Below are 26063 nucleotides of genomic sequence, written 5' to 3'. Positions count from 1 at the left end.
ATGTACACTGAAGAAGTATCACAAAAAGAGATCATACCAGCAAGAAGGGCCATAAATCAGAACTTCACAGCCCCTTTGAGAAGGATTTCAGATTCCATGCTAAGCCTGTTACATCACACCTTTAATCTTCATTGCTGCCCCAAGAAGTATCATCTCTACTTAGCAGGTGAGGGAGCAGCAGCATTCTGTAACTTCAACGATTTCCAATAACTAGCAAGTGGTCAAACTGACATTTTATCCCAAGCCTGCCTCCTCCTCAAGCCAGGGTTCAAAAAGTAATGTGTTCAATGCCAGTCCTGAATGAGACAAGAACTCATTTCACATTCAGCAAAGACTCTTCTGAAGTCATGTCTCTGGCCTGATTCTCTCTCAGTGATTTCTGCCCTTACGGCATTTCAAGAATCAAAGGGAGCCCTTTGAGTGTCTAATGAACTTGACACGTTTATATTCATATATGTTTAGTTTGCCAAGGGGACCTGAACAACAGCTCAGCATCTGATTTCCCTGATCTTTTCTTACTAAATTTTCAAGTTATGCTCTATGGATCACAGCACAGTAAAAGCCATACAAAGAATAGATCAGAGGCTGGGAATTTTCATGACCATCACCCCTTCTGTACCAGTTTCTATAAAACAAGGTAATTCAGGAAAGAAAATCACTTCTAATTCATTCTTTGCCCTTCAAAACTATGGATGTTTATAAATCAGGCATGTGGCACAATTGTGACACATACCATATAATTTACCACTTGCAAGTCAGTCCCTGAAATTTCATTTCCTCCTGGGAAAGTTCACTCATTCACTCATGACCAGTGAGAGACACATGTGTAGCCTACACCCTGCCTTTATTTTCTTCTAGAATACTTGACACATGACAGATTTGTTGGTGACTCCTCAATAATTAAGGTGTTACAACAGTTGAAAAGCCATTTCAAGGGATGCAATACGTAAAAACAATTTTCTTTCTATAAAATGGTTATGATGCCAGGTATAGTTCTTTAATGTGATTGAAGTGATGTTTAAATGTGATATGTGACTGTTTTTGCATACTATAAAATACCTTATATGTATAAAAGATATCATTTGTATTATAAATGGACCATATTTTACATTTGATTTTACATACTAAAAAGCACTTTGCTTTAGAAAGCTATTAGTATACCCTGTTAAAATCTAAATTAAATTTTTAGCTCTTTTTTTTTTTTTTTTTTTTTTTTTTGAGACAGAGTCTCTCTCTATTGCCCACGCTGGAATGTAGTGGCGTGATCTTGGCTCACCACAACCTCTGCCTCCCAGACTCAGGAAATCCTCCCGCCTCAGCCTCCCAAGTAGCTAGGACCACAGGTGCATGCCACCAGGCCTAGCTAATATTTTGTATTTTAATAGAGACAGGGTCTTGCCACGTTTCCCAGACTGGTCTTGAACTCCTGGGATCAAGCGATCTGCCCACTTCAGCCTCCCAAAGTGCTGGGATTACAGGCATGAGCCACCACACGCAGCCAGCTTTTTCTTTTAGCATGCTTACAATCCCAAAAATCAGACATATTTAATTATGGGGTTAAGGAGCAATTCAGACATGAGTTTCTCAACTTCAGCACTAACACTATTGACATTTTGGTTCAGAGAATTTTGTTGTGAGAAACTCTCCTGTGCATTTTTGGAGGTTTAGCAGCATCCCTGGCCTCTACCTACCTCTGCCTCCCAATCATGGAAATCAAAATGTGTCTAGACATTGTGTATGTCCCCTGAGAGACAAAATTGCCTCTGATGGAGAACCACAGCTCTAGATAATGGAGTTGGAAAGGCTGGTGCATCATCATGGATGATAGGAAGTTCTGCATTATTGCAGTTCCTTCAGTGTGGTTTCTACTTGGAAAGAAGAGGTATGAGCTTCTGTTTACAGAGGGCCTTGAATTACTCTAATCATCAAATATTTATGTTACAAAAACTCCACAAAATGCAAGTTTCTAAATAAATATCAAGAGTTTAGATGGCATTCAGTGAATGATTCCAAAAGGAGCACAGTGTTTCTTTAATTAAAAGCAAGCAAGAATGATAACTAATTAAATGTCATGATGCAACAGGGAAATGTGGGAAAGAAAGAGCTCTGTAGGAAACCATACCAGAGAATTGGAATCTGAATTTGAGGACAGAAGCCTACATGGAAAGTTAAGGGCAACTTCCACTGCTGCAGAGCCAGGTTCAAACAATACCAAATAGTAAAACACTAGTAAAAATGCATCCATAGAAGGGGAGCTTTAGCGTCCTTTTAAAGGGAAGGAAACCATAGTAAATGTAGTTGCCAACATATGTTGCTATTATTAAAAATAATAATAGCTAGCAATGCATGAGTGCCTCCTCTGTGCCAGGGAGTTTGCTAAGCACTTTACTGAACACTATCTCACTGAATTAAGCTTGTGTGAAGGGCACTAGCAAAGCACACAAAATCCTTTTTTTTTTTTTCCAAGAAATTGGTAGTTTGCATTTCTAAAAAAGCATTCAATGAGTCTCAGAGGAAAACTTGGAATGTTGCTGAATCGGTATTGTTTTTATCTTATATTATGTAACGGGAAAGAGTAGGCAGCACCACAATTTTTTCGTTATTCAAAAGCTCTGAGGCTTTGGCCCTAGCCACTAGGTCTCCACTGCCATTCCTTTTTCAAATAGCGGCCATGAGATAATTCCATGAGGAGGTGCAAATGAAGGCATATAAGTTTAAGTGAGATTGGACACAGGTCTCCCTCCTATCCTGAACTTGCTCTGAACTACTTGACTGGAACATCTCCTGTCCATCCTGGGTGCACTGCCCATTGCCAATCTCCCTTGTTGTTTTGATCTGAACTTTGTGTCTGATTCCATATCATCACTCCCTGGGATATTTCTACCCAGGTTGAAAACACACATCCCACTTCCAGGCATCTGCTTCATGTTTCCTGGATGGTCCAGTAATGTGTTTGTTTAGCTCACTTCTAGTTAGGCTATAGATTTTGCTGGTGGCCTTTTAAACAGCGCCTCAGAATGTTTGTTTTTTTAAGTTTTTGTCTTATCTCACTTCCTCTGAAAAGGCCTCACTTTTCACAGCTTGGCTGAAGCCTGAATAAGCAGCTTTTCTGTGAACCCTGCCTAGACATCTTGCCAAAATGTGAGGCTAAACTATTTGCAGTTTGAAAATCATAATCATTCTACATTGTAGTATTTCATCAAATGGCCAAGAGAGCAATCCAAGAACGTGGACAAGAGTACAGTAAACTGTCTTAGCAGTGGTCTGTCTCCCCCACATCCCTGTCTTACAAGTGCATAGCTGTGTGGAGTGCACTGATTCTCAAATGCATGGGAAGCACCTGGGGAACCTGTTGAACTGCAAACTCCCAGTCCACATCCTCAGAGATTCAGACGCAAAACAGCTGCGGGGGGCGGCCTGGAACTCTTTTTAACAAACACTTCCCCATATCATTTTGATGAAGTGGTTTGTAGATGTGAACATGAAGAAAACCCCAGTAAAGTGGTTAAAATCAGACACTTGAATGTCTTAGATCTGGCTTTGATTCCTTGCTAGGCCACTGCCTAGTTGAGTAAAACTTCTGAACTCCAGTTTCTCTCAAAAGCTGATAAAATGAAAACATTTGTGAGAATTCAATGGGCTTGACACAATGTGAATGTTTAATAAAAGGTAGCTTTTATTTTAAAATCATTGTTTTCTAAAGAAACACAGAAGAAACGACCATAGCTACAAACTTATTAATAGTCTTCTAGGAGGGGAAATTGGTCTTTAATTTGTAAATCTAAAGGCAAAACTTGAACGAAAGCATGAAGGATAGAAAGCAAATGTCTAGCTCTGTTATTCCGATGATATACAGCACATACCTGGAGAGTGTGGTACCCTCTCCAGCCCCATCTCGACTCAGTATCCTTCTGGAGGTATCTTGATTTCCTTTCCTCAGGGAAGTGGCCCTCCTGACCCCTATGTTAAATACACAGCGCCAGTTCCTTCTTCCCGATGCCTTCATTATGTGTTATTGTTAATTACTAGTTGATGGCTATCTTCCTGCTAGTCTGAGCTCCACCAAAGGATGGGGTCTTGTTGCCTATACATAGCCTTACATCCAAGGTTCATAGTATGAGACTGACACATATATTTTGTGAGAACAAATAATCGTAAGAAATTAAAAAAAAAATTCAGTTATGGAATGGAAAGTCTTGGGGGATACTGTCTTACCTGTCACAGCAGATCCATTCAAAGGGACCACTTGGATATCCTGCCAAGGAAATCAGTGAACTTAGTGACTCTTAAGTTTTTTTTTTTTTCCCCAAACTGGCCAAATAGTTTTCTGCAGCACCTGAAGGAAATCTTGGGTAGTTTCTTGAAGGACAAAGTCCTAATGAAGAGAGCTCTGTTTTGCAATTTGCATGGAGCTAGACAAATTGCACAAGGAAACACCAGATGACAACATCAATTTTAATTAGGTCTCAGTGAAACACCTGAAGGTACTATTTAAATGATGTACTGCTTCAGCCCACAGGACCTCCAAATGGTGAAAGGGAGAATTAATGGGGTAGGGACAGAATGATTTTATTTATCAGTCTAGTCCCAACTCTGCTGTATTCACATGTTTTTTTTCCTTATTCATATGGAGAAATTTTAACTTGACATTAATATCCCCACAAAGGAAAGGTGATTCGCCAGCTGAAAGAATTAAGCATTCTACCAGACCTAGTCTCAAAAGTTGGAGAAACTACAAAAATCACACATTATTTCAAGTCTGGAAAAGCTGAGCTAATATTTTTTTTCTCCATTGTCTTTCCTTTTCTGGTTCTGGCCCCAAACAGAAAGCCCCTTTTATAACCTTTTAAATGTGTTTCTTGGGGGGAAAGGATACTTTCCAAGTGGAAGTAGAAACAGAAAATAAATGCAAAATTCTATTTCTTTTGGCATGCAGACTTCATATGCGTTCTGTTCAGATGGCTGGAGTTCCCATTCCTGCAAAATAAAGGGCTACCTGGAAGCTTAGAAAAAGTGAGGTTAAGAGGCTACATGATTCTTAGCCCTATGTTCGTAATCAATTTAGTTCTTATTACAACTTAACTGGACTTCATCAACAGAACAATCCCTCTGATTGAATATTTATATTCCATTTTCAAAGAAAATCAGCAAAGCAACAAGAAATCACAGTTATATGTAAAGCGAGTATACGTGTCTAAAATATATCTTCATTTTATTTGGCAAAGTCATGGCGATGCCATTTTAAAGAGAGTTCTGCACGTTCCTCTATTCATTTACTTGAGACTATTAGTTTTCTTTCTTCTGAGAAACGAAAAATACACTGAAAAGGAAGACAATCTATTTCCTGGCAAAGTGCTAACTGCTCCAGCAACAGACTGCCTCTGAGCTCCGGGAAGTCATTTTGCAAAGGCTTTGGACTCAGGTGGATGAAAGCCCCTGAGTAGCCCATTAGTAGTTTCAGCTTTATCAGGCCAATGACTTGCCATAAGTAAAAGAAAAAAGCCAGTGTGGGGACAATCATCATCAGGTGGGAGAGGATCAAAAACCGTTCTATATCACACATTCAGTGAAGCGTGGGTGCAGCAGTGAGAGATTACTGTAGCAATTTGCAAAGCATATTCCTCAGGTGATATTCTATGGTCGAAAAGCTTTGGCCCAATAATTCTATGCTATTTCTACTTCTGGAAAGTCACAATATATTTTTGTCAGTTACAGGCCCTAGGAATTCCTGAAATGACATATACCTTTTAAAAACCTTGGTTTTCCCCAAATTCATCTGACTCCTCTTTATTTTATAGCACACCTATTAACAGTAACTGGCCTTCTATTGAAAAATAGTACATTGACCTATAAGCCACTATCCAACTCCCACCCCCTGGCCCTTCTTTTTTTCTTTTTTTTTCTTTTCTTTTTTTTTTTTTTTTGTACTTTATTTAATGAGGGGATGACCTATGGTAGTTCTAATGCTTCCCAGGTCTTTATATGTCATGACAAACATGGAAAAGGATAATAAAAATCATAGTAGTTGCATGCTAATGGCTATTAACATCCTTTTTCCACTTAATGTTTTCTTACTTTCTTTACCTGCTATAGAAGTATTCTGTGAATTCCTCTATTTCACTAATTTATGAAGTGCCTGCTGTCAGAACTGCTGGCCCGGAGGTGAGGCCATTACCTCTAGGGCTGATGGGATCAGTAGCATAGGGAAAACCAGCGTGCCATGGCTCAGCAGCTGGGAAATTCCACCCTGAGGAGCTAACAGGTATGCAGCGGTTAAACCCACCTGGCTGTTGGGAATGTGAGTGCGCTGACTCTGGAGTCCTCCCCACTCTCCATCGTTTGGGGTCTTTAGGTACCTACTTTTTCCCAGTGTGAGATCAGATCTGAGCACTATGATTGGTGCCTTTTGTTTCACTGCCCACCTTGCCCAAAACACTTTCCAGGGTTCTGATACTGTATCATTCAAATGACTACCCTCATTTCCTGTGTTAGGTACATTTCATTTTTCCTGTCTTGGTTTCTATAAGAGGCGGCAGAACAGATGGAGGAGAACTGAGGGATGATCTACCAGTTCTCCCTGCAACATGTGGCTTCCTTTCAATTAGGAGCAGGCTGTTCTCAGAGGATCCCTTCACCTTCCCCCACCCCACTGCCCTACTTACTTCCAAAGCAGACAGCCAGAATTTGATTTCACTATCAGAGCTACGCCTGCTGGGAAAGGAGAACCAAGTGGGTGGCCACTCGTAGGGAAAAGTTATATTCAAATGGGCTCATCGCAGCTGGTAGGATTCCAGGTGTTTTCCAAATACACATATTAACGAATACCACATTTCTTATTTCCATTTTGAGATCTCTAGGCTCTTTTTTCATTATTGTTTCCCAATAGAATATATTGTCTCCTTTTATTTCCTTCAAAAGTAATCCATATTCATTGCTCAAAATTAAAACTATACAAATGAGCAAAACAAAGAAAACAAAAATTGCTCATAAAGTCACCACCCAAATAGAATCATAGTTAACATTATAATGTGTTTCTCCCAATTGTTTTTCATGTATTAGCATTCAAAGTTTGTTTTCAAACATTGAAATATCTGTGCATAATGTATGATAAACATCATCTCCCACCTAAATATATATCTCAATTATCTTTAGAAGCCATGAAATATTCTACAATTTCTAGAGGCTGTGTAAACTCTCTTCTGTGTGCAGTGAGGTATTTGATTCATTCTTTTACATAATCCAAAGCAGTGATTCAAAGTTTGGAGTTTCCCCCTATAATAGACATAGTTATAGTTAATACTTTATAACTAAATATTTGTGTACACATCCTTGATTTTGTACTATTTTTGTTTCATTTATTATAAAATACAACAAACACACAGGAAAAGTATATATACATACATTTTGTAGTTAGTGGAAATAATTATAAAAATAAATACCAATATAATGGCCAGCAGTCCATGAGCTTCTCTCCATCAAAACTCCCTCCTGTTCTTCTGGAGGGACTATCATTGTGATTTCCTTGTTTCCTTTTTAACTTTACCGCTTATAAATGAATCCCCCACAATGCTCATTTTTTAACTTTTATGGATATGGATTCATATTTTTGTGTCTGGCTTCTTTGGTTCAATATATGTTTGTTAAACTTATCTATGTAGCTTGTCCATTTTCATTATTGCATAGCATACCATTGTATGAATATGCCATAGTTTTTCCATTCTATGCAGGATGGGTATCCCAGATTTGCACAATTACAGGCTACAATAATCCTGGGGCATGTGTGTACCCATTTTTTTAAAGTATATCCCCGAGATTGAAATCATGGAGGATAAGTTGTCTTCAGCTTGAGTAGATAACAAAAAAAGTAACATTTACACCAGCTGTGTATGAGGGTTCCCAATATTTTGCGTTCTCTCAACATTTGGTATTTTCAATTGAAAGTGATTTGTCAACTATTAGATAAGCAAGAGTATTTCATATTTGTTTTCATATACATATTCCAGATTCATAATGAGGTTGAGCACCTTTTCACATACAGCATGTATTGGTCATTTGAGTTTCCTCTTTTATAGAGGAAGATACTGGAGTCTGTTGCAGACATTTTTCTATTGTGTTGTCCCTCTTGTGAGTTAGAAGAGTTCTTCATATCTTCTCAAAAGGAGCCCTTTGTTGGTTTTACAGGTTTCAGATATCTTCTCCCAATCGATGGCTCATCTTTTCAATCTTTTAATAGTATCTTTCTGGTGATCAGTTTTTTAAAAATGTAGTAAAATCTGTAAACTTTTCCTTAGAGTCAACATTTTTGGGTTTTAGGACATTCTTTACTACTTTTCACTCATGAAAATGTTTCTCTATATTACTTTCTAAGTTCTATATCCTCTCCTATTATCCTCTCCTATTCTAAACAAGTTGGATTATTTTGTATATTGTGTGAAACAGGTGTAATTTTTTTCTCATCTTTTGAAAAATAAAATTGGTGAAAACCTTTTTTTATATTGTGTAAAATAGATGTGTGATTTTTTTCTCTTTTAAAAAGTACATGAATACTGAATTTTCCTGGCAATATTTATTAAAGTCTGTCCTTTCCCTACCAAACTGCCATGTAACTGCTGCCATACAGCAAATGGCTATAACACAGGTCTGTTTCTGAACTGGCAATGTTCCACTGACATTTTGGACTATCTCTGACCGCAGTTAATTCTAACTTAATAGTCACTCTTGATACCTGGTAGCAGATGTCCCCTCATGGTATTCTCGCCTCTTATTTATCCTTTGAAACTCCATATACATTTTAGAATCAGCTTATTGGGTGCAAAAAAATTGGGGAATTTCATTGTGATTTCTTCAGAGGACAATTTATATATTTATGATATTGAGGCTCCCAATCTATGATCATTTATCTAGGTATTCTTTAATACCTATTAATAACATTTTATAATTTTACTCAAGTCTTGCAACTCTTTTGTTAGACTTATTCTTACATATTTTTGATACTATTATGAATGCTGTCTTTTTAATTGTTTATTTTCTGCTTTCTAGTATATAGTACTATAACTGATTTTTGTGTATTGATTTTCTATCCAGATTTTATATCTTAATCAAAATAATGTATCTGAGGTTTCTTTGGGATTTCATACGTATAAAATAATATTTTAATATGACAATTCTGGTTTTTCCTTTCTAATCTTTATGCTTTTTATTTTCTTTGCCTCACTGTACTGACTGGAAACTGCAGTATAATTCTGATAAAAAAGTGGTAATAGTGGGCATTTTTGTCTTTATCTGAAAATGGGGATTTGCTATCAAGTATAATGGGTATTGTGAATTTTTTGTAGATTCCTTTTATCAGATTAAGGAAATTAACTCTCTGATCCCAAGTTTTGCTTCAGAATTTTTTTAAATCATGAATAAACGTAGATTTTTTTCCACATGGGTTATCTGTTCTCTGTAAGCTTAAAGATAACCTATTACATTTTTTTCTTTTAATATGTTATCATTGTCCATTGTTTTATAACAAACTATGCAAGTAGTGAGTGGATTGAAATAACTACCATTTGTATTATCTTTCACAAATCTGTGGGTGAGAGGGGTCAGCAAGATGGCTCTTTTGCTTTTGTTTGGGTGCTCTCTTGCCATTGCAGTGAGACAATGTCTGGGGCTGCAAACATCTAGGAGTTTAATCTGGATGTGGGACTGTCCAAGATGGCCCATTACATGTCTTGTGCCTAGGTAGGGATGGCTAGAAGTCTCAGTATAGCTGGTGTAATGAAATGAGTGAGGCTGTCCTTTCCTTGTAGTCTCAGGCCTCATTCTCTCTATGTGGTCTCTACAAGGTCTTCCCAGTTGGATAGGTGAACTTCTTACATGGTGGCTAAGGGATCCCAAAGTGCAAAAGTAAGACTGCCAAGCCTTCTTGAGGCATGTTTCTGGAATAGGCACAGCTTCTCTTCTGCCATGTTCAATTGGTTACAGAAGTCACAGGCCAGCCCATATTCAGTGAGGGAGGAACTTCTAGGGATGTGATGCCAAAGGTCACCTTTAGAGAGTATTACAGTATATTAATGTGGTGAATTATAACAATTAGATTTTCTAATGTCTATTAACCTGACATACTTGGGACAAACCCAACTTGGTCATCACAAAGAATTATCTTTAAGTCTAATATATTACTTGCTTAGCTTGGCTCATTTTGCTTTTTTTCTCATAATACATTTCAAGAAAAATAGTGGACCATCTTTGCCCTAAAAAGAATCCAGTATAATACTTGATATGGTCTGGCTCTGTGTCCCCACCCAACTCTCATCTTGAATTGCGATCTGAGTTGCAATCCCCATGTGTTGGGGGAGGGACTTTGTGGGAGTTGATTAGATCTTGGGGGTGGTTCCCACCTGCTGTTCTCATGATAGTGAATTCTCAGGAGATCTGATAATTTTACAGAGGATTTTCCCCCACTTCACTCTGCACTACTATCTCCTGCTGCCATGTGAAGAGGGACATGTTTGCTTCCCCTTCTGCCATGATTGTAAATTTCCAGAGGCCTCCCTAGCCATGCAGAACTGTTAGTCAATTAAGCCTCATTCCATCATAAATTGCCCAGTTTCAGGCAGTTCTTCACAGCAGCGTGAAAAGGGACTAATACAATACTCTTATATGATGAAAGTAGTTGAAACAGCAAGTTCTCTCCTCTCCGAATATAAGTCCTGAGACTAAACTTCCTTGATTTCTCCATAGAGGGGATAGGACCCTGGGCCAATCTCATTGCTCCCAGCCCAGCAGGCATCAGAACCTTAGAAGCTATGATTTCACTCAGTGACTCACTGTCACATTGGCACATCCTGTTTCCTGTTGGTGCCACATTTTACACAGCACTCAGCACATCCTGCATTGGCAATGAGATGGGTCTCCCTGCCTGCCCCTTCTTCTATGTGACCTCACGATGATTGCATTGGAAGGATTATGACAGCAACTTCCTACAGTCCCATGGTGCCCAACAAATTGAGAGTGACTCAGTGCCTCAGGCAAGGAGGTAAATGTTTCTTTTCAGTGATTACAATCGTCACTCTTTCCTGTCCCCTCCTCCCCACAGTTGCCGATACTATATTCCATTATGTTCATAAAAATATTAAGGGACATTAGTATAAGGTGATTAGGATAATATTTAGTTACTATTGTAATAGATTCTGTTTGAAATACTGTAACTTAAGATGTGCCAGACATTGCACCGTAGGCTTTATACATTGTGGCGGACAAAACATGGCCAGAAATTTATCAACATTTGTGCCATTGAGAGATGAGTCTCTGACCTTTCCCCTTGCAGCCAGTTGAGCACTGTAACAGCAGTGAGCAGGAGGATATGGAGGAAGTGATGCTGTGACTGTTTCCAGGGCTTAACAGACTAGCAGCTTCTACTTCCTGTCTCTTGGAACACTCATTCAGAGAAAAGCCAGCTGCCATGTGAGAAGTCAGCAACCTTGAACCCACCATTCTGTGAGGAAGCCCAAGGTAGCCACAAGAGAATAGAGAAAACTAACTAGACACCATCAACTATTCTAGCTATCCCAGCCCAGGCAGCAGACATAAGTGAAGTGAAGAAGCCAACAGATGATCTAGTCTTAAATGCCAACTGCCTGCAACCATGTAAAGGGACTCTAAGGGAGAACTATCTAGCTGAGCCTATCCACTCCCAGAACCATACAAGATAGTATCAATTGTTTTAAGCCACTAAATGTTGGGGTAATTTTTATGCCTCAATAGAAAACAGGAATATTTGTTTTTTCATTTTCATTAAATCTCTGTGAGATAGGGGCTATCACTATGCTTATTTTACAGATGAGGAAACAGAGACTAAGCGATTCCCTCCAGTCCAATTAAATCATAGTAGAGCTGAGATTTGAACTCCAGCCTATGTGATTCCAAGGCCTGCAGGTGCTTAGCAGGCATGGCGCAGTAATTTTGATCCTTCTTTTTAACAGATATAAAAGCAGTATTGGTTTGTGCTCATAGGATATTTGCAGCCTGCTAAGATAAAAATGACAATAATGACAGCAAAGGAGGGAATATTTGGTGAATTCGATTGATTTTACAAAGATAAACTATGTTCCTATTCGAAGACTGAATGTAGTGAGGGAGACTTTTGTGAAAATTTAGAAAGTGTGAGGAAGGCGATAAGGGAGAGTTCATATACCATGCTAGTTGGTCTCCTAAGCCCCATGTGCCTTTTCTTATCAATCAAAGTGCTCCCATCAGTCAATGGGGATTTTAATACTTAAGGTAATATCAACAATCTGGATCTTTCTTTAGGCCAAGAATTTTAGGGCTATCTTTAGTGACTAGCATTGTTTGGTAGCTCTAGATTTAGAGTGTCACTGAATTCAATTAAGAAAGAAGATGCAAGAGGCCCAGGAAAAAGATTACTTCAGGTTTAGTAACAACTAATAAGTGGGTCTTAACTGGGATGCACATGATAATCAACTGGGGAGCTCTGAAAAATCATGATGCCTTGACCACACCCCAACAAATTGCATGGGAATATCTGGGAGTGGGACCCAGGCATCAATATTTATTTCAAGGTCCCTAGGTGATTCCAATGTGCTGCTGAGGTTGAGGGCCAATGCCCAGTGGACTAGATCTGGGAGCACTGAAAATGCAGTCCTGTAAGACACATGTTTGCCAGCCCTCCTCCTTCCTATCTTAGTCTCCTCTCTCTTGGGTCCAGAAGTTGATTCATTTGTTCATGTGACAGTTATGTAGTGAACATCCACTACTTGCTAATTTGGAGTCATATTGATACCAACATAGAAGATTATAGGAGGAGAAACTAGCCATTTTATGGATAAAGATAAGTTGAGTTTTGGTCTTGTTGTGTTTGAGGTGCTGTGGGACCTCCTGGTAGAGAGATTCAGAGAGTACAGATGTCTAAAGCTTAGAGTGAATGAAGTGGACTGCAGTTTAGGGTGAATGAAAATCCTAAGCATGAATATGGTTGGTTTTGGATGCCAGTGGATATCTCCCACTCCTGTGAGGAGTAGCTCAATATGGGTAGCGGTCCCACCACTAGGGCAGTGTGAAAAAAAATCACGTCTATGGGGAAGATGGGTGATGTGGGTGCCATACAACTTGAAAACACTCCTCTTCCAGGCAATTCTCATATGTGTCCCCAAGAACAGTACCAACTGCTCCTCCCCCTCCAAAAACTCAAGTGAAATGTAACTGAAAACCATTGCATTAGAATATAGGCCATGATTCATGTGACTGGTACGGTCTTTCAGTAGATATTTTCCCACTGTTAAAGTTATTTGAGACATTATCACTTCCACTGTCTTTTTTATGGTCTGTAAAGACCTATGCAATCTGGTTCTCAGCTACCACAGGATGTCATTTCCTTCTGTGCTTTACTCCTCACTCATTCCCTTTGCTCCAGCCACCCTGACCTTTCTATCTGTCCTTTGACTATACAAGGCTCATTTCTATTTGGGGACATTTGCACTTATTACTCTTACTGTTTAAGATTTTGCTCCCCCAGATCTTCCTGTAGCTCCTCCTGTCTTAGAATTTGGGTGTCAACTCCAAACCCAGATACCACCTTCTTAGAGAGGCTATGTCTGCATACTATACTGACACCCCTGTTGTGCCTTCCTTATAGCTACAATTTTTTTTTTTTTTTTTTTTTTTGAGATGGAGTCTTGCTCTGTCGCCCAGGCTGGAGTGCAGTGGTGTGATCTTGGCTCACTGCAAGCTCCACCTCCCGGGTTCACGCCATTCTCCTGCCTCAGTCTCCCAAGTAGCTGGGACTGCAGGTGCCCGCCACCATGCCTAGCTAATTTTTTTTTTTTTTTTTTTTTTTTAGTAGAGACGGGGTTTCACCACATTAACCAGGATGGTCTCGATCTCCTGACCTTGTGATCCGCACGTCTCAGCCTCCCAAAGTGCTGGGATTACAGGCGTGAGCCACCGCACCCAGCCTATAGCTATACTTTTTTTTTTTGAGATGGAGTCTCGCTCTGTCCTCCAGGCTGGAGTACAGTGGTGCGATCTCGGCTCACTGCAAGCTCCGCCTCCCGGGTTCACGGGTTCACGCCATTCTCCTGCCTCAGCCTCCTGAGTAGCTGGGACTACAGGTGCCTGCCACTGCGCCTGGCTAACTTTTTGTAGTTTTAGTAGAGATGGGGTTTCACCGTGGTCTCGATCTCCTGACCTTGTGATCCACTCACTTCGGCCTCCCAAAGTGCTGGGATTACAAGTGTGAGCCACCGCGCCCGGCCTAGCTATACTTTTTTATACCTAAAACCTTTTTAAAAATTATCATTTTGTTTGTAGTACTGTTAGTTCCACAAGGACAAGACTTCTGAATTTCTAATTCCTAGTGCCAAATTGGGACGTAGCAGATGACTATTAAGTAACTGTTGAGTGAATGAATGTATGAGTGAGTGAATGAATAAATGGTCCCCTGACGCAGGAGAGAGGGGACCAAGACAGGAAGGAGGAGGACTGGTGAGCATGTGTCTTGCAGGACTCAATTTCCAGTGCTTCCAAATCTAGTCTACTGGGCAATGGCTCTCAATCTCATTTACACATTGGAATCATCTAGAGACCTTGAAATAAAGTGCTGATACCTGGATCCTACTCCCAAGATTCCAGTGGGTCTCTTGCACTTTCTCACTTAGGTTAATTCTGAGCCTCTAAATCTAGATGCAGCAAGCAATACTAATCCCTGAAGATATCCCCAAAACACTTGGTTTAAAAAGAAAGATCCAGACTACTGCTTTTTACCTTAAATATCAAAGTTCCAATGACTGGTGGGAACTTTTTGGTTTATAAGAAAAGATATATGGAACTTTTGTTAGGGGACAAACTAGGAATGGTAAATGAGGCAAATTCAGAATTTTCCACATTAGCATCTGCCTTGGTCATTGAACATTAAAATAGAATAGGGAGAGTAACTTAACAGTCCTCCTGGGAACAGGAGTGGGTTTTGACATTTTGAAGGTCACATCTCTGTCCCCAAGGGAAGCACAGAGGAAAAGGAAATCAGGTTCATTCCCTAAGCCCATCTCTTGGCTTATATGGGAAAGGTACCAATGGCATTGATGGAGCCTGTGGAGCACCATGCTGATTGAGAAAAATGTTAAAGCAGCAAAACTCTCTTTTCAAAGGGAATCAAACTGTAATCCCAATTTCTAAAACTGATCAAAGTGGAGCAGTTCTGTTTGAAGTAGAGTTTGTAGCCTGGAGGCCAGCTCAGTCCAGGCTGCCTCACACAATCCCTATCCCCAGGTGGCCCTGCAAGACTGAAGCCTAAGGCTCTGCCAAATGTAATTTGAAAAACACTGTTCCAGACCATGCTTTCAAGAGGAGCAGTTGCACATTTCTCCTGGTTCAAAAAGCCTCCCATCAGAAAAGCTAAACTAATGACTAAAAGATAAGGAGTAGTATAGTTTCTTTGGTATCAGTGTTGATCATGGTATTGAAATTGACCAGGTTGGGACCTTTCTAAGGACATTTCAGTGCACATGAGCATCGTTCCCATAGAGTGTCCTCAGCAGCCCTGGGCACATACACTACCAGCTTAGCATCCATACAGAAAGAAAGTAAAATGCAGATTCTGATTCAGTGGATCTGGGACAGGACCCCAGCTCTGCATTTCTGATAAAGTCCCTTGTGCTGTCATTGCTTTGAATACTAGGGTTTCAAACCAGAATTGGTGCATCGGAATCTCTTGCAAGACTTACTAAAAATGCAGGTTTTTGGCCCCATCCCAGAGTTTCTGGATCCAGCTCTCTGGTTATGGGTCTAGAGGTTTTTGTTTTTAACAGGCTCCCAGGTTTTTCTGATATTTACTATGTTTGACAACTATACTCTAGTATGTATTGACCTACATAACTTACTCTTGAAGAACCCAGGAAGAGAATCTGTGACTCAACAAATTGCATTGCTGGAGGGGGGTTTGGAGATCATCTAGCTTACCCTGGTTGATTAGAAAATGGAGGTCCCAAAGGGCAAACAATTCTGCCAAGTGTCTGTCACCAAGTGGCTTTACAGCAAGCAGATACCAGAATGAAAGCATCTGACTTTCTAATCCTCGGTTTCCCCTAGAATACAATTGGCCTGTGTTTGTCATTGCTTCTCTATCTGTGCTGCTTATGAGGTCAGACACCTTGTTTTCTGCTGTATTCCCAAAGCCCAGCACAGTGCCAGGCACAGGGAAGGCACCAAGTAAGTATTATGTTATGTACTCCTGCTATGCTTGGGCCTAATCAGTTACTTCCAAAATTTCTTATTAAAAGTTCTCGTTATAAAAATAAAAATTCTACAGCTCAGGAAAAGCAGGGAAATTTTTTTTTTGATGTGAAAAATATATGTTCCAAAGTAAAAATAGCAAACTTCTTTTAAGAGTCTGAACATATAGTAGGAAACATTAAGAACGTGATCTATGGGAGGAAAAGGGGATGACTCTAGAATATAGCTCTGGCTCCAATATTTGTTAGTGTGTAAATTTTGCTCAGCTACTCTGAGTCTTGGTTTCCTCAGGTGTAAATTGGAGACATCAGTAGATTCTATGTCATGGGGTGTTATGAATATTTAACTGGTAAATGTAAAATGTTTAGCATGGTGCCTGGTACATAGTAAGTGCTTAATCCAGCAATTGTCCTGTTGATTACAAAAGCAAGATAATGGCCAGGCATGGTGGCTCATGCCTGTAATCTCAGCACTTTGGGAGGCTGAGGCGAGTTGATCGCCTGAGGTCAGGAGTTCAAGCACAACCTGGCCAACATGGTGAAACCCTGTCTCTACTAAAAATACAAAAATTAGCCAGGTGTGGTGGTGGGCACCTGTAATCCCAGCTTCTTGGGAGGCTCAGGCTGGAGAATCACTTGAACCCAGGAGGCAGAGGTTGCAGTGAGCTGAGATCATGCCACTTTACTCCAGCCTGGGCAACTGAGCAAGGCTCCATCTCCAAAATAATAATAATAATAATAATGATTCCATCAGTTATACCAGAAGCTAAAGTATTATGCTCCCCTTGCCAACTGCCTACCCATAAGAAATGAAGATGGATCATCTCTGAAGTGGTCATGTACAATATATAGACCACAGGATGGCAGTGAACAAATGTGGCTTTGCGCTGCTTACGAGTACCTTTCTAAGGCATAGCAAGGCACAGCGTGTCACCTCTACAGGGTCAAGTGATTATTGAGATTCTGAGGAACCAAGTTACTGAGCTGAGTCACTCCTAAATAGCCAAGATGGCAGGAGGGCTGAATTGTACGCCTGGGACTCTTTGCAGGGTCCAAACATTGGCTAGCTAGCTTAGAGGTGGGGCAAGGGCTCCTTGAGCAGTGTGTTTCACTCTGTAGCCAGAGAGTATCAGCAAGATATTTTTAGCCCAATTACTAAATGGAGAAATGTGAGTTTGAAATGCATGCCTCAGGAGTTCACTCGGGTAATGAGACTGTGTGATAATGACTCTCAGGATGTGTGTTTCCTTCACATGTCCCGGATTTTCAGAATAGTTCTGATTTTCAAACATTCTGTTCCATGATTCTATTAGTAAAATTCTGTTCGAGCAGATATTCTGATTCTGTAGGGAAATGGTTGGGAAAATATGGTCGCTGTAGACCAAGACAGAGATCCCATTAAAGACTTGGTTGAGCAAAAATTGTCACATCCTATAAATAGGTATGTCTTCCCCTTTACCTCAGTGATGAGTCAGATTATGTTTCACTTGCAAGTGACAGAAACTAACTTCAACTGGGTTTGGCAAAAAGGGAATTTACCAGCCTTGTGACTGAAAAGTCCAGGGGATGCATGGCTGGCTGGATGCAGACTCCTGAACACTGATCCAACCGACCTGCCTCTTTTCACCTCTTCACTCCTTCCTCTGCACTGGTTTCATTCTCAAGCAGATTCCTTTTGGGATGTCCCCAGCAGCCCTGGGGTCATATCCTGCCAGCTTAGCTTCCACAGAGAATGAAAGTGACTTTCTAAATTATTTCAGCAAAAGCTCCAAAAATTCCCTCTGGCTGGACCCGGGTCATTTGTCCCTCCCACCCCCACCAGTCAAGGGAACGGTTTCTGCAACACCTTAAACACATAACCTAGAAGATTCCCCAAGGGACACCGAAGTTTCACTATCAAAACAGGGACAGCATGAACACTGGGTAGGCAAATGTAATAAATGTTCTTACATCCTTTTCCCCTGAGTTGGGATTCTGCTTCCCACTATTTCTTTATGCTTAGTTGTTCTAGAATAAAGTTCCTCCACACACCATTGTCATCTACCTGCAAGAGATCTACCTCTTGCCCACAAATGATGTTCATTTGGCCTCTCTTAAATTTTTCTGTCTGTGCCACCGGAACCTCAGTGAGGGCTTGGTTCTGCCTGTTGACTGTCTCTCCCCTCATATAAGATGTTCTTTTGCACCGGCTTCCTTTCGCCTCCCCAGTCTCCATAAAAGTTTGTCACTAAACCCCCACAATCCTCTTCTAACTGTGGAAGGAAGGAAGATGCCCGTAGCTGCAGCCATCTGGGAAGAGATGCTTTTAGGATTTCACAGGGGAAGAAACAGATACAATTTTGCTACCGTATGCAGTATCTCTGGCAAACTGCAGAATGGGCCTACTGTTCCTCTTAGCTCACCAGAGCAAGTGCTCCCCAAATGATTTGCCCGGATCCAACTTGCAAATTGTATTGAGAGAGCTAATTAGATCTGAGCTGGCAAATGAGAACTCTGCTACCTTTGTGTGGAACAATTTGCTTTATTACATGAGAGGTGATGTGTATACGTTATATACTTAGCATGTTAAGATTCAGTTACACAGATGGCGGAAAAACTCCAAGACTGCCCTAGTGCTTAGCATGTAGCTGAATGTCAAAAGGTTTCAACAGGGTTTCAGAGAGCAAAACAGGGACATTTTTATAAAATATACTTTTCTACCCAGCATAGCACATCAGAGCTTCCTGTGGGATGGATTAAAAAGAGCCAACCTTTATGGACTACTTGTTGTGTCAGATATTAGGCAGAACCCACTCACTTCTCTAAAGCTGCTATAGGGAAGATACTATTATTATTCTTCTTTTTCGATTAAGGAAACTGAGGTGCTGTGAGGTTAACTGAAAGTTGGACTGTGAGGAAGATTTAGGCCATCAGACTCTGGACCGCAAGCTGTAACATACTATGTAGGTCTGATACAATGATCATCTCTATTTAGAGATGATCCATGGTTACCTACTGTGTTTTTAATTTGATTTTTATTAAATATGTATTGTATGCCTTCTCTGAGATAGATATTAGATGTGTTCAATGCTCTGAAAATTTTTGAGAGGTAAGTCCCAGGTAGCACTTGAGATGAAAAGCAATAACTAAAATCTATTGAATACTTACTAAGTATCATGCTTGTGGTAAGCACTTTACAGGTTTTCATTCTCTCATGTATTCAGTCCTCCTACAACTTTTCTAAGACACTCTCCCCATTTTAGTATAAGGAAACCAAGGTTCAGAGAGGAGAGAAAACTTGCTGAAGGCACCCAGTGAGTAAATGGCAGAGCTGGAATTGAACCCAAGTATTTTGGCACCATAGCCTTTGCTTTTGACTTCTGTTCCACTCCACACCAACCACATCCTACTGGCCATTGGCAAGACCAATGATGCCTTGTAGAAACCAATCAGTTTTCCGCTCACTATTCCTCAATCATCACACAAGAGTATTTTTCCTTTTTTTCTATTTTATTTATTTTATTTTATTTTTTTTTGGTAAGCCATCACCTAGCAAAACTTTAAGTGGTAGGTGGTAGGTATTTCATTTTTAAATTCAGTTGCAAAAGGAAAATTTTTCAAAGAATGAGACTTTTGTCGCTGAGGAAAGTGACAGAATGCTACACTATCAGTTCATTTAACAAATTTCCCAAGAGGTTGCCAGTGCCAGGCTCTATGCCAGGCGTTGGGATGCATGTTAAGACACAGGCAGTACTACAATAATAAATACAGTTTGGTGTTGAGTTTTAAAGCATAGAAGAGGGCCAAGGTGCCTTAGAGGGCTGTTCTGAGCTACCAACGACAGCTAGAAAACTGGGTCACCTGTAGCAGGTAATGGAAGGCTTGTTATTTTGTCAAAGGGATCACATTTTTCAAAGTTGTATGCTTAGATTACGAATAACTGTGGTTGCAAAATTTTAAAAATATAGCCTATCAGAGATTTAAACAAGTAATGGGTTAACTAGGCAGTCGACAGCATTTGTTCAGTCGCTCCACAATATCACCAGGTCCCTTCCATCCTGTCTACTCTAAATTCAGCTGTTGGTTTTTCATAGTGATGTGTTTTACCTCATTATCTCAAGATGGGCACTGTAGCTCCAAATAACATCAAGGCAGGAAGTGGGCAACAGAGTGGTATTGAAAAAGATCTTTTCCTATAGAGGCATTCTCCTTTTTATTAACAAAGATAAAAGATTTTTCCATCCCAGACTTCCTTCCCATCTCATTGGGCAGAACTGAGTCACGCAGTGATGCTTACCTGCAAAGGAGGATGGGAAAGAAGCAAGTGTCCAGCTTTGTCCAGCTTTTTTCCAGTCTCTTTTGTGCAGAGTGGACAAGGAAGATACATATGGCTAAGTTATTTAACCAGTAGTTTCTGCCACAATGTGAAAGAATGTGATATATCTGAAGCATCTTTAACCATGTAGTTACAAGTTCTGTGATCACAAAAACATTTAATTGGTCAGTTTATTGGAGTTAATAAGGTAGAAGTAGGTCACATGTTGGAGGCTGGGAAATTCTTGCATTATTGCTCAGGAGTTTTGAAGACTCTCACCAGGGACATCATAGGCTGAATATTGGGGGCTTAGCTCTTCCTGCTAGAGTTGTAAAAGGGCAGAACATTTTTTCATAACTTAGGGCTGAACAACATCTTCCAAAATTAGCTTCTAGGACTTTCCTTCAGACTGGGCAGCAATTTCAGCTAAACTCTATGCATTTTAAAGCTTTGTATTAATTATAGCTTAGGTACTATGGATAGCACTGACTGTATTTGTGAAGCCCAGTGCAAAATAAAAACATGGGACCTCTTGTTTAAAAATTATTAAGTATTTAAAGATAGCAAAAACAAAGTACTAAACCAAACGTGGGATGCTGTGCAACTGTAGAGATTGCACATCCATGGAGCTGGGGTGGCAGAGGGCGGCTAGTTCATAGGTGAAGTCTTGACTTGCAGGAGTAACCAGTCTTGACTTGCAGGAGTAACTTGTAACCAGTGCTTGGTTACAAGTGTGGGGTCTGCTCCTGAAATGTATGGCATGAAATGTATGGCATGGTGGTTAATAGTTGATGCTTTCAAACAGGCCCACTCTGTATTCTAATTCTAATTCTGCTACTTAATTGTGCAATGATTTTAGAGACTTGTTTAGTCTTTCAACAATTTTATTTCCTGGCTGGGTACAATGGCTCATACCTGTAATTCCAGCACTGTGGAGGCCAAGGCAGGGGGAATCACTTGAGGCCAGGAGTTTCAGAGCAGCCTAGGCAACATAGTGAGATCGCAGGTCTACAAAAAATAATTAAAAATTAGCTGGGTGTGGTGGCACACACCTGTAGTTCTTAGCTACTCAGGAGGCTGAGGTGGGAGGATCACTTGAACCCAGGAGTTTGAGGCTGCAGTGAGCTATGATTATGCCACTTCTCTCCAGCCTGGGTGACAGACCAAGACCCTGTCTCTTAAAAAATATTCCATTTCCTCTTTTTTAAAATGATGACACTAATATCTCCATTGTATATTATTAAGAAGAGTAAATTAAATGGTAGACACTTTGTTTTTTATCATAGCACACCTCTAGTAGATACTATACTGCACCCTCAAGGAGGGGTTGCTGTGACCTTGAATTTTGCTGATTCAAAAACTCATTTTACCATGTTAGACAGGGACAGATTCTCATACACTAAAGTCACAAGAGAGTAATTTATGAATTGAAATGTTCATTTATTCGTATGTAAGGAGTTGTCTTGACTTTGGAAATATTGTTTAGATTAGTAGGTTGCTGTCTGAATACAGAATCATTATTTTCCTCAGATGCATGTGTCCTGAGGTTTCCAAGGCCAAATAAGATGAAAGCCTTTGGATTTAGTCGAGGTGCTTTTTCTTTTTGCAGGACTTGTCAGAGCCTTAGGCATGTTTATGGTTATTGGAATTCCCAAGAGGATTTCCAGACTTACCTAAGACTGTGTTATAGGATCAATGTGGTGATTAAATTTAATTAGCATTTAATATAAACAGGATAGTGTTTTGCATATGGACACATGCATGTGTAAAGTACCATTAGCCTACCCAGTAGGTAAATGTAGAAAGCGTTTGCAGCATCCTTAGCAAGAATCTAACTGCAAAGGTAGTTACTCAGACATTTTGAATGTCACCATTATAATCAAGACCATAGATTTTGTTAATTTGCACAAGGAAAATTAGAAATGCTTTTTTATTGTTCAAATAGATGATGGCTAATTATGCTGTAGGCTAGAATAATTGCAGAACATCCCCCGCCCCTCATTTTTACAAACAAAGTGTGTAAATCAATAAAGCCTAATCTCTTTATTCAAAGTCCTGCATTCCCACTTCATGGAAGGCTTTATCACTTGACATGGTCCAGCCACCAGTCATGGTCTCTGTCTTAGGCAAAGTGAACATTTTCTGCAGGGGTTTATGCAAGATCCCAAAGACAATGTGGGACTTAACTGAGCTTACAAGAACGTATATGCATTACTGTTTTATTGTGCTTAATGGCTGTTAAATATATGTGCATGTGCTAGAATTTTGATCCGAGACATGCTTGCATTATGACTTCTTATCTGGCAGGAGGATTGAGATGTGGAGGGTACATCTGAAGGCTGAAAATGTTTATGAAAACAACCCAACTGTTTTACACAAGCAAATGGCCTTATGGAATTCACCATGGAATGCTTTCTTTGTGTTACAACCCATGGAGCTAGTGTTCTCAGGAACACACTTTGGGAAAGTGTGGCAGTAACACACAAGCAGGGAGTTTATGTCTTAGGAGCTATTTTCTTCAGTCTAGAGTAGACTGGAACAGTTGATCTAGTTCTTTGCTGTTTGGGTTTTCTTTTTCTTTCTAATCTGTGATGTAATGTAAAAGGAAAGTCTTAGGCATCAAAGTGAGATCTCATTTGATTTTTGCACATAAGGAGCTACTTTTATTGAAAAGAGTAAACTTGAGGCAGTTTGGAGAAATCAAAGACGCAGTCACTCTACCTGTGCACTGATAATATATCTGTATGAAAAATGAAGCACTTAAGCACTTAGACATCACCTGAGTGTTGCTATGTGTTTAAATGCTTCTTATAGAATGACGTTTAGATAACTGCCTAAAAATTTCACTTTCAAAGGTATGATGCTATAAGACTCATCCTAAGTTAGAAAGTCCTTTGTGGTTAAAAAAAAAAAAACAATCACTGCTTTTCTCAGCACACATTGAGTAATCAAATGGAGAACTGCATGGAGTAAATACAGTAGTTGACTTCTGCTAAAAACATTTTGAAAAGAGGAAGTGGGGGCCTTTCTGCTCTTTGACATACAAAGCACATTGCTTTCTAATGGATTCCACAGCAAAAGCAAAATCCAAACAAAGCAGCATCTTTTTTCTCTAACCTACATGCAATGTAAGTGAGATTCCAAGTATGCAAATGGTGGGAGGAAAGAAATGCATTTTCACTACCCCAATTATTGCATATGGTTGAGAATATGAATAGTAATTGCCCCTGAATTGGAGGATTAACGGGCACTATTTTTTTTCTTCTTTTTAAATATTCGAATCAGTCTGATTTTTATTTACTATTTCTTTGATTCTTTTTCTGTAAAAAGTTATGTGGCCTTTGGAGTAAAGTATAAGCTTCCTCTAGCCAGGCCAGTTGTCTCTTTCTATACGTCAGTAAGACTATCTCATGTCTGTCATAAGCTCAGTTTTTAAACTAAGCTATGATTTCATTTATTCTTTTAGTCCAAGTGTGAGTAAAATTGGTGCCATTTTACAGCAATTTCTGCAAAGTGGGCACTCCAGACCCCCAGTTTTGAATTCTGAGGCTACAGACCTGGACACCCAGCCCTCCCCCAACACCATCCTTTTGACTGAGCCCTTACGATGAGTTAGTGTGTAAGTCTAACTCCCCCACTTCACCGTTAGACAGATACCTTGTCTTACTTGTCTTTGTGTCTCCCTCCACTCCTCCCCAGGACCTGAGCCAGTGTTCCATCCCAAGTAGACACTAGATGTTTGTTGACTACTTCAGTACTTCTGGAGGGACTGTTTAGGGCACTGTTGAAAGAGTGGGGAAAATCACTTTGGAGCCACATGTGAGAAAGGAGGCTTGATTCTACAGGCTGGAATGAAGTAAAGTGGGAGGATAAAGGATGTTTGAAGAACAGTGGGGAGAGGACACTAGGGGAAAAAAATGCAGAGGAGAATTCTGTGGTCAGTCTTTGGAGTTCAATTTATCAAGACTGTCTGTCAACCGTAAGGCATCAACAGTGATACCATCTCAAAAATCTTAGATTGCACTGTCTACTACAGTTGTCAGTAACCACAATGTGGCAATTTAAATTAATTAAAATTAAACAAAATAATTCATTTTCTGAGTCATACTAGCTGCATCCCAAGTGCTCAGTAGCCATGTGTGTCTAGTGACTGCTGTATAGGATAGCACAGATGTAGAACATTTCCATCATCTCAGACAGCTCTGCTGGACAACACTGCTCTTAGGGATGATAACATCTCCATTTTGTTTCACCCCTTGTTTATTTATTCTACAAATAGTGACTGAGTACCTACTTTGTTCCTGTTACTGTACTGAGAAGCAGCTGAAATGCTTAAAAACATAGACCCTAGAGCAACCTGGGTTAACAGCTCACTCACTGTGTGACGTTGGGATGGGTTACCCATCCTCCTAGTGCTCTAGTTTAATCAGCTGTTAAATGAAGATAATAAAATTATCTACCTCATAGGGCTGTTGTGAAGATTAAATTAGTGTGGTTTTTTGCATGCATATGCACATGTGTGTATATATAAATGTATATACATGTGTATATGTGTATATATTTGTGTAAATAAGTGTATGCATATACATATATATTCATATGTATTTTAGAACATTTCTGGCACGTACTTAGTGCTTGGTAAGTGGGAGCTCTTATTATTTGTGTTTATTTCAGGGTTCTTAACAAAACAACTATGAGGTTCTTGCTGTCCTGGAGTTTGCCATCTAGTAGGAGCAGCAGAGAATAAATCTTTAAACAAATTAATAATTACAAACCATGTCAAGAATTACAAAGGAAATGAATGGGCTGAAACAACAGAGAATAACAGAGGAGAAGCCACCTAGAAAGCATCTTAGAGGAGGTGACATTTAAGCTAAAACAAGAAGAGAAGAGGAGGAATACCAGCCATGCAAAGGGAGGAGGACAGTGTTCCAGGCAAAGAAAAGCAGGCCGGCAAAGAAAAGCAGGCCAGCAAAGAGGACCATGTGACTATAATACAGAGGTCAAGGGAGGGGCTTCAGATGATATTGGAAGGAGAGGTAAAGAGCAGCCATTTCCTACAGGGCTGAAGCCAGGGTTGAAGCATACGTGCAGGGGAAATACACATACAGTGATCACTCAGGGTTGTGTGAGGCACAGATTGGAGGGGCAGTGAGAGTGAAAGCAGAGAGCCCATTAGAAGTCTATTTTAATAGATCAAGTGAAGGGGAATGATTCAGAGTCAGTAGTCATGGAACTGGAGAGAAATGAGCAGTTTCTAGACCTGTTTGAGAGACCCAATGACACTTTCTGATGGATTACATGTGGTTGACAAGAGGGAGGCATTGAGGCTGATGCTCAGGTTTCTGAGTTGGTTAACCGGGTAGATGGTGGTTTCAGTTACTGAGATAAAGAGGGCCTGAAGAAAACATTTTTGAGGAAGAAAAACCAAAACTACTTGATGACAAGTAGTCTTCTAGATATGGAAGTCTGGTGTCCAGGTGAAAGGCTAGGCTAGAGACAGGCACATGGGCATCATGAGCTCATAGATGACG

The 26063-nt window shown here is 40.0% G+C and overlaps 1 protein-coding gene and 1 long non-coding RNA gene across 11 annotated transcripts in view; one reads left to right on the top strand and one right to left on the bottom strand.

Moving 5' to 3' along the window:
• PSMD6 (proteasome 26S subunit, non-ATPase 6) overlaps nucleotides 1-26063 on the top strand; it is a 1096682-nt gene that overhangs the window by 110933 nt on the left and 959686 nt on the right. The gene's annotated exons all lie outside the window — the stretch shown is intronic.
• The window catches only part of LOC126948844 (uncharacterized), a 347273-nt gene that overhangs the window by 33178 nt on the left and 288032 nt on the right, over nucleotides 1-26063 (bottom strand). For 5 of the 10 annotated variants that reach the window (XR_007723532.1, XR_007723535.1, XR_007723531.1 and 2 more), the window contains exons 3-5: nucleotides 21445-21537; nucleotides 20512-20689; nucleotides 4216-4255 (exon numbers count right to left, since the gene is read on the bottom strand). This is a non-coding gene — a long non-coding RNA (uncharacterized LOC126948844). Of the gene's footprint in view, nucleotides 1-4215; nucleotides 20690-21444; nucleotides 21538-24186; nucleotides 24311-26063 lie in introns of all 10 variants that reach the window. The other 5 variants (XR_007723537.1, XR_007723540.1, XR_007723533.1 and 2 more) reach the window with 4 other exon arrangements.

The sequence above is a fragment of the Macaca thibetana genome, chromosome 2 (genome assembly GCF_024542745.1).
Source record: "Macaca thibetana thibetana isolate TM-01 chromosome 2, ASM2454274v1, whole genome shotgun sequence".
Classification (NCBI taxonomy): Eukaryota; Metazoa; Chordata; class Mammalia; order Primates; family Cercopithecidae; genus Macaca; species Macaca thibetana.
The sequence above is the reverse complement of the archived record's forward strand: the minus strand, read 5'-3'. Positions and strand labels throughout refer to the sequence as shown.